A 9,544-nucleotide genomic window follows, 5' to 3' on the forward strand; every position below is an offset into this window, starting at 1 on the left:
GTCTTCCCTGGCTCTGCGTCATCCCCTTCCTAGGTCTCACCGTCGTCCACCGCCCTAGTGCTCTCGGCGCGGGGTGGTCAACGTGGTCAAGGAACGGCTTCCATCGGACGTGGACTGTACGTGGAGAGGCTGACAGCTGGGTCCACGGCCGCAGCAAGGAAGTGCCTCCTTATTACGTGCAAAATAATTATTCGTCCACCTGACAGCTGGGACCCACCGGACGGGCCACAGTATTTTGCAAAAAAACGTTTGCCCCTGACTGCTGGGACCGACCAGCTACATCTTCGCATGCAAGGAAGTGCATCCTGGCAAAAACACGATTTGCCCCCCTGACTGCTGGGACCCACCAGCTACATCTTCGCAGGCAAGGAAGTGCCTGACAGTCGGGACCCACCTGGTCGAAGGGTACGTAGCGTTGTCATTCTGATCGAGAATGTGTACGTACATATATACTGGTGGATGTAGAGGCGCGCACGTGTCGTAGTAGAGGCGCGTACGTGTCGTAGTAGAGGAACGCATGTAGCATGTAGACGTACGTACAGCGGCCAGGGTGCAAGAAAGAAAATACAGTCACGTATGTGTACATACGGGCGGGGTCTCGAACACCTACTCGCGCATACGTACGGCCAGGGCTCGTGTACATGGCTGGGTCGGACCGGAGAAAGAGCGTCGTCGTCGTGTTCATGGGGAGGCAACGGAATGCGTCGTGTTCATGGGGAGGCAACGAAATGCGTCGTGTTCATCGGGACGCAACGGAACGCGTGGGAGCCAACCGGCTGGGTCGGAACGGAATGCGTCGTCGTGTTCATCGGGAGGGCTTGGACGGAACACCCGATGGAAACGAGGCCTGGCGTACCACAGAACGGAGGAAACGGCCTTGTGTTCGACCGACCACGTTTGAAATGGGATCCTATTCATCGGGAGGGGTCTCGCGTACCCCAAAACGGAGGAAACGGACCTCCTATGGTCAAACGGGGGTCCTGTTGATCGGGAGGGGTGTGGCGTACCACAAAACGGGACTCCACGGGATATTGTTCATCTCCACCGTCGACCCCCTCCAGCCTCCATGGGCTACTGTTCATCCACCGTCGACCTCCTCCAGCCTCCACCTGCGACTGTTCATCCACGGGCTCCTGTTCATCCAGCCTCCACCACGCGCTACTCCACCGGCTACTATTCAACCAGCCCTCTCCACGGGCTCCTGTTCAACCACCCCTCCACGGGCTACTGTTCATCCAGCCCTCCACCGTCTACTGTTCATTCTGCCCTCCACGGGGTGGTCCTGTTCATCCTGACCTCCACGGGGTCCTGTTCATCCACCCCCACCGGGAACTGTTCATCCAAACCCCCCCAGCAACGCTCACTGTTCATCCAGAGGCAGCATCGATCGGCTTCAGTTAGCAGCAGTAGCGAAGGAATCGCCCGATCGGGTTCAGTTAACAGCCATCGATCGATCGCTCGGGTTCAGTAACGCGTAGCCTGCAGTGCAATGGCTCGGGTTCAGTTAGAGCCCAACGCCTCGCTCGGGTTTAGTCAGAGCCAACGCCTCGCACACACGCGCGTACGTGTACGAGAGAAACGGGCATCGCTCGGCCCCCGACCTCCCACCGTAACCGGGAACTCCCCGAAATTTCCTCGCCCTCGCTTCTACCACGGTTTTTTCCGTCATGGACGGCCCAAAGAATGTCATGCAGCTACGTCTCCGGCCCGCCCTGTACGAAAAGCCCATTTTCTGCCATGATTTTTTGTCATAGCAGTAGGAGCCCACCACATCTATGATGATACCGGGTTTTGTCACAATTATCGTCATAGAAGTGTCATATGTATGACAAAAAAAATTGTTCGGCCCAAAATGTCACAGATGTGTCTTTTTTTGTAGTCCGCTACAGCCCGGTTCACCGGAGTCCTGCTAGCCCAGCACTACTGCTCTAGAACACTTGACTGGCTGGCATGTGATTCACTTCGTTCCTATGTCTGTCCCTTTGGGGAAATGTCACGCGGTGACATTCGGAGTCCTGCCTAGCCTGATACAGCCCGGTTCACCGGAGTCCTGTTAGCCCAGTGCTACAGCCCGGATTCGCACACTGCTAACCGACAGACTCGATGTTGATTCATGTATGCTTGTCCCCGTAAGTTAATGCCACTTTGGGTTCATGACTAGTCATGTCGGCCCAGGTTCTCTGTCATATTGATTCTAGCGACACCATCATATACGTGAGCCAAAAGGCGCAAACGGTCCCGGGCCATGGTAAGGCGACACCCGTGGGAATACCGTGTGTGAGGCCGCAAAGTGATATGAGGTGTTATCGGCTAGATCGATGTGACTTGGAATCGGGGTCCTGATAGCTTTGGTATCAGAGCCTGACTGCCTGTAGGATTACCAAGCCAAACTGGTCGAAGTCATGTCTAGAAATGCTTTAGTTATATAAGGGAATTGATAGTGGAAGGGAACGTAAGGCTCTCTTTACTCCTTATACCTTATGTCCTTCTGATCTCAGTCATCCTATCTTTCCTACGGGTTTAAGAACTAGGCTTCTCTTCATTCTATCAGGTTCACGTGTTACTAATCCATAGACTCATAGGATTGATGGATTCAAGTCTCAGTTCAGTTTCTATTACTTCCGTATGTTCATAGCTGGCCTCAGAACCTTGATATTGTGATGTTGAGTGGTCATGCCACTATTTTGCAGCATGTCTCAAATATTTTTGAGCATTTACAGTCGTTATGTTGTCCGAGTCATCCTTGGTTTCGAAATAGTCTGATGCATTTGCAACTCCCTTCTTTCCGTTCCCGATGTTTCTTTGGGCCAGATTGACCACACTAATCGGTGAGTTGAGGTACTCTGTTGCCTCGACATATATGTTGGATCTAGTGTTATGACCCTAGGCATCCTAGAGAACCACCCAGTAATCTAGCAATGATTTATATTCCTAGTGTCATGATTCTGGCCCTTATTCTCGAAAGCATCCCGTGATGCTACTTAGTAGTAGGTATTCTACACCTGGGTTTTTGAGCCCAAAATTCACCCTACTTACTTCATGTTGATAGTGTTTGCTAGTTCCTTTAAGATATTAGTAACCTTAGTGATAGTTCTCAAGGTCCGTGGTAGATCCTTCTTCCAATACCATGAACTGCTTATTGAAGGAAATATGCCCTAGAGGCAATAATAAAGTTATTATTTATTTCCTTATATCATGATAAATGTTTATTATTCATGCTATAATTGTATTAACCGGAAACATAATACTTGTGTGAATACATAGACAAACAGAGTGTCAATAGTATGCCTCTACTTGACTAGCTCGTTGATCAAAGATGGTTATGTTTCCTAGCCATAGACAAGAATTGTCATTTGATTAACGGGATCACATCATTAGGAGAATGATGTGATTGACTTGACCCATTCTGTTAGCTTAGCACTCGATCGTTTAGTATGTTGCTATTGCTTTCTTCATGACTTATACATGTTCCTATGACTATGAGATTATGCAACTCCCGTTTACCGGAGGAACACTTTGTGTGCTACAAAACGTCACAACGTAACTGGGTGATTTTAAAGGTGCTCTACAGGTGCTTCCAAAGGTACTTGTTGGGTTGGCGTATTTCGAGATTAGGATTTGTCACTCCGATTGTCGGAGAGGTATCTCTGGGCCCACTCAGTAATGCACATCACTATAAGCCTTGAAAGCATTGTAACTAATGAGTTAGTTGCGGGTTGATGTATTACGGAACGAGTAAAGAGACTTGCCGGTAACGAGATTGAACTAGGTATCGAGATACCGACGATCGAATCTTGGGCAAGTAACATACCGATGACAAAGGGAACAACGTATGTTGTTATGCAGTCTGACCGACAAAGATCTTCGTAGAATATGTGGGAGCCAATATGAGCATCCAGGTTCCGCTATTGGTTATTGACCAGAGAGGTGTCTCGGTCATGTTTACATAGTTCTTGAACCCGTAGGGTCCGCACGCTTAACGTTACGATGACAGTTATATTATGAGTTTATATGTTTTGATGTACCGAAGGTTGTTCGGAGTCCCGGATGTGATCACGGACATGACGAGGAGTCTCGAAATGGTCGATACATAAAGATTGATATATTGGGAGCCTATGTTTGGACATCGGAAGTGTTCCGGGTGAAATCCGGATTTTTCCGGAGTACCGGGAGGTTACCGGAACCCCCCGGTAACTTAATGGGCCTTATTGGGCCTAGGTGGAAGAGAGGAGAGGAGGCCAGGGCAGGGCCGCACGCCCCTCCCCCCAGTCCGAATAGGACAAGGAGAGGGGGGCGGCGCCCCCCCTTCCTTCCTCCCCTCCACCTTTTCCCCCTTCCTCTCCTAGTCCAACATGGAAAAGGGGGGGGAGTCCTACTCCCGGTAGGAGTAGGACTCCTCCTGGCGCGCCTCTCCTCTAGGCCGGCCGAACCCACCCTTGCTCCTTTATATACGGGGGAAAGGGGCACCTCTAGACACACAATTGATCAACGATCTTTTAGCCGTGTGCGGTGCCCCCCTCCACCATATTACACCTCGATAATATCGTAGCGGTGCTTAGGCGAAGCCCTGCGTCGGTAGAACATCATCATCGTCACCACGCCGTCGTGCTAACGAAACTCTCCCTCAACACTCGGCTGGATCGGAGTTCGAGGGACATCATCGAGCTGAATGTGTGCTGAACTCGGAGGTGCCGTGTGTTCGGTACTTGATCGGTCGGATCGTGAAGACGTACGACTACATCAACCGCGTTGTGTTAACGCTTCTGCTTTCGGTCTACGAGGGTACGTGGACAACACTCTCCCCTCTCGTTGCTATGCATCACCAAGATCTTGCGTGTGCGTAGAATTTTTTTGAAATTACTACGTTCCCCAACAGTGGCATCCGAGCCTGGTTTTATGCGTTGATGTTATGCACGAGTAGAACACAAGTGAGTTGTGGGCGATATAAGTCATACTGCTTACCAGCATGTCATACTTTGGTTCGGCGGTATTGTGAGATGAAGGGGCCCGGACCGACATTACGCGTACGCTTACGCGAGACTGGTTTCACCGTTGCGAGCACTCGTTGCTTAAAGGTGACTGGCGGGTGTCTGTCTCTCTCACTTTAGTTGAACCGAGTGTGGCTACGCCCGGTCCTTGCGAAGGTTAAAACAGCACCAACTTGACAAACTATCATTGTGGTTTTGATGCGTAGGTAAGAACGGTTCTTGCTAAGCCCGTAGCAGCCACGTAAAACTTGCAACAACAAAGTAGAGGACGTCTAACTTGTTTTTGCAGGGCATGTTGTGATGTGATATGGTCAACACATGATGCTATATTTTATTGTATGAGATGATCATGTTTTGTAACCGAGTTATCGGCAACTGGCAGGAGCCATATGGTTGTCGCTTTATTGTATGCAATGCAATCGCCATGTAATTGTTTTACTTTATCACTAAGCGGTAGCGATAGTCGTAAAAGCAATAGTTGGCGAGACGACAACAATGCTACGATGGAGATCAAGGTGTCGCGCCGATGACGATGATGATCATGACGGTGCTTCGGAGATGGAGATCACAAGCACAAGATGATGATGGCCATATCATATCACTTATATTGATTGCATGTGATGTTTATCTTTTATGCATCTTATCTTGCTTTGATTGACGGTAGCATTATAAGATGATCTCTCACTAAAATTTCAAGATAAAAGTGTTCTCCCTGAGTATGCACCGTTGTGAAAGTTCTTCGTGCTGAGACACCATGTGATGATCGGGTGTGATAGGCTCTACGTTCAAATACAACGGGTGCAAAACAGTTGCACACGCGGAATACTCAGGTTAAACTTGACGAGCCTAGCATATGCAGATATGGCCTCGGAACACTGAGATCGAAAGGTCGAGTGTGAATCATATAGTAGATATGATCAACATAGTGATGTTCACCATTGAAAACTACTCCATTTCGCATGATGATCGGTTATGGTTTAGTTGATTTGGATCACGTAATCACTTAGATGATTAGAGAGATGTCTATCTAAGTGGGAGTTCTTAAGTAATATGATTAATTGAACTTAAATTTATCATGAACTTAGTCCTGATAGTATTTTGCAAATTATGTTGTAGATCAATAGCTCGCGTTGTTGCTTCCCTGTGTTTATTTTTGATATGTTCCTAGAGAAAAATTATGTTGAAAGATGTTAGTAACAAAGATGCGGATTGGATCCGTGATCTGAGGATTATCCTCATTGCTGCACAGAAGAATTATGTCCTTGATGCACCACTAGGTGACAGACCTATTATAGGAGCAGATGCAGACGTTATGAACGTTTGGCTAGCTCAATATGATGACTACTTGATAGTTTAGTGCACCATGCTTAACGGCTTAGAATCAGGGCTTCAAAGATGCTTTGAACGTCATGGACCATATGAGATGTTCCAAGAGTTGAAGTTAATATTTCAAGAAAATACTCGAGTTGAGAGATATGAAGTCTCCAACAAGTTCTATAGCTAAAAGATGGAGGAGAATAGCTCAAGCAGTGAGCATGTGCTCAGATTGTCTGGGTACTACAATCGCTTGAATCAAGTGGGAGTTAATCTTTCAGATAAAATAGTGATTGACAGAATTCTCTAGTCACCATCACCAAGTTAGTAGAACTTCATGATGAACTATAGTATGCAAGGGATGACGAAAGTAATTCCCGAGCTCTTCGTGATGCTGAAATCGACGAAGGTAGAAATCAAGAGAAAACATCAAGTGTTGATGGTTGACGAGACCACTAGTTTCAAGAAAAGGGCAAAGGGAAGAAGGGGAACTTCAAGAAGAACGGCAAGCAAGTTGCTGCTCAAGTGAAGAAGCCTAAGTCTGGTCCTAAGCCTGAGACTAAGTGCTTCTACTGCAAAGGGACTGGTCACTGGAAGCGGAACTACCCCAACTATTTGGTGGATAAGAAGGATGGCAAAGTGAACAAAGGTATATTGGATATACATGTTATTGATGTGTACTTTACTAGTGTTTATAGCAACCCCTCAGCATTTGATACTGGTTCAGTTGCTAAGAGTAGTAACTCGAAACGGGAGCTGCAGAATAAACAGAGACTAGTAAAAGGCGAAGTGACGATGTGTTGGAAGTAGTTCCAAGATTGATATGATCATCATCGCACACTCCCTATACTTTCAGGATTAGTGTTGAAACTAAATAAGTGTTATTTGGTGTTTGCGTTGAGCATGAATATGATTTGATCATGTTTGTTGCAATACGGTTATTCATTTAAATTAGAGAATAATTGTTGTTCTATTTACATGAATAAAACCTTCTATGGTCATACACCCAATAAAATGGTTTGTTGGATCCCGATCGTAGTGATACACATATTCATAATAATGAAGCCAAAAGATGCAAAGTTAATAATGACAGTGCAACTTATTTGTAGCACTGCCGTTTAGGTCATATTGGTGTAAAGCGCATGAAGAAACTCCATACTGATGGGATTTTTGAATCACTTGATGCTTGCGAACCGTGCCTCATGGGCAAGATGACTAAAACGCCGTTCTCAGGAACTATGGAGAGAGCAACAGATTTGTTGGAAATCATACATAACAGATGTATGTGGTCAGATGGATATTGAGGCTCGTAGCAGGTATCATTATTTTCTGACCTTCACAGATGATTTGAGCAGATATGGGTATATCTACTTAATGAAACAGAAGTCTGAAACATTTGAAAAGTTCATATAATTTCAGAGTGAAGCAGAAAATCATCGTAACAAGAAAATAAAGTTTCTATGATCTGATCATGGAGAAGAGTATTTGAGTTACGAGTTTGGCCTACAGTTAAAACAATGTGAAATAGTTTCACTACTCACGCTACCTGGAACCACGGTGTAATGGTGTGTCCGAACATCGTAACCGTACTTTATTAGATATGGTGCGATATATGATGTGTCTTACCGATCTACCACTATCGTTTTGGGGTTATGCATTAGAGACGGCTGCATTCACGTTAAATAGGGTACCATCTAAATCCGTTGAGACGACATCTTATGAACTGTGGTTTGGCAAGAAACCAAAGTTGTTGTTTCTTAAAGTTTGGGGTTGCAATGCTTATGTGAAAAGGTTTCATCCTGATAAGCTCAAACCCAAATCGGAGAAATGTGTCTTCATAGGATACCCAAAGGAGACAGTTGGGTACACCTTCTATCACAGATTCGAAGGCAAGACATTCGTTGCTAAGAATGGATCCTTTCTAGAGAAGGAGTTTCTCTCAAAAGAAGTGAGTGGGAGGAAAGTAGAACTTGATGAGGTAACTGTACCTCATTGCTTATTGGAAAGTAGTTCATCACAGAAACCGGTTCCTGTGACACCTACACCAATTAGTGAGGAAGTTAATGATGATGATCTGGAAACTTCAGATCAAGTTGTTACTGAACCTCATAGGTCAACCAGAGTAAGATCCACACCAGAGTGGTATGGTAATCCTGTTCTGGAGGTTATGTTACTAGACCATGACGAACCTACGAACTATGAAGAAGCGATGGTGAGCCCAGATTCCGCAAAATGGCTTGAGGCCATGAAATCTGAGATGAGATCCATGTATGAGAACAAAGTATGGACTTTGATTGACTTGCCCAATGATCGGCGAGCCATTGAGATTAAAGGGATCTTCAAGAGGAAGATGGACGCTGATAGTAGTGTTACTATCTACAAAGCTAGAATTGTCGCAAAAGGTTTTTCGACAAGTTTAAGGTGTTGATTACGATGAGAGTTTCTCACTCGTATCTATGCTTAAGTCTGTCCGAATCATGTTAGCAGTTGCGCATTTTATGAAATCTGGCAAATGGATAAACAAAACTGCATTCCTTAATGGATTTATTAAAGAAGAGTTGTATATGATGCAACCAGAAGGTTTTGTCAATCCTAAAGGTGCTAACAAAATATGCAAGCTCCAGCGATCCATCTATGGACTGGTGCAAGCATCTCGGAGTTGGAATATATGCTTTGATAAGTTGATCAAAGCATATTGTTTTATACAGACTTGTGGTGAAGCCTGTATTTACAAGAAAGTGAGTGGGAGCACTACAACATTTTTGATAAGTATATGTGAATGACATATTGTTGATCGAAAATAATGTAGAATTATTCTGCAAAGCATAAAGGAGTGTTTGAAAGGAGTTTTTCAAAGAAAGACCTCGGTGAAGCTGCTTACATATTGAGCATCAAGATCTATAGAGATAGATCAAGACGCTTGATAAGTTTTTTCAATGAGTACATACCTTAATAAGATTTTGAAGTAGTTCAAAATGGAACAGTCAAAGAAAGAGTTTCTTGCCTGTGTTACAAGGTGTGAAATTGAGTAAGACTCAAAGCCCGACCACGGCAGAAGATAGAAAAAGAATGAAAGTCATTCCCTATGCCTCGGCCATAGGATTCTATAAAGTATGCCATGCTGTGTACCAGATCTATTGTATACCCTACACTGATTTTGGCAAGGGAGTACAATAGTGATCTAGGAGTAGATCACTAGACAGCAGTCAAAATTATCCTTACTGGAATAAGGATATGTTTCT

The sequence above is a fragment of the Triticum aestivum genome, chromosome 2D, assembly GCF_018294505.1.
Source record: "Triticum aestivum cultivar Chinese Spring chromosome 2D, IWGSC CS RefSeq v2.1, whole genome shotgun sequence".
NCBI classification, from domain to species: Eukaryota; Viridiplantae; Streptophyta; class Magnoliopsida; order Poales; family Poaceae; genus Triticum; species Triticum aestivum.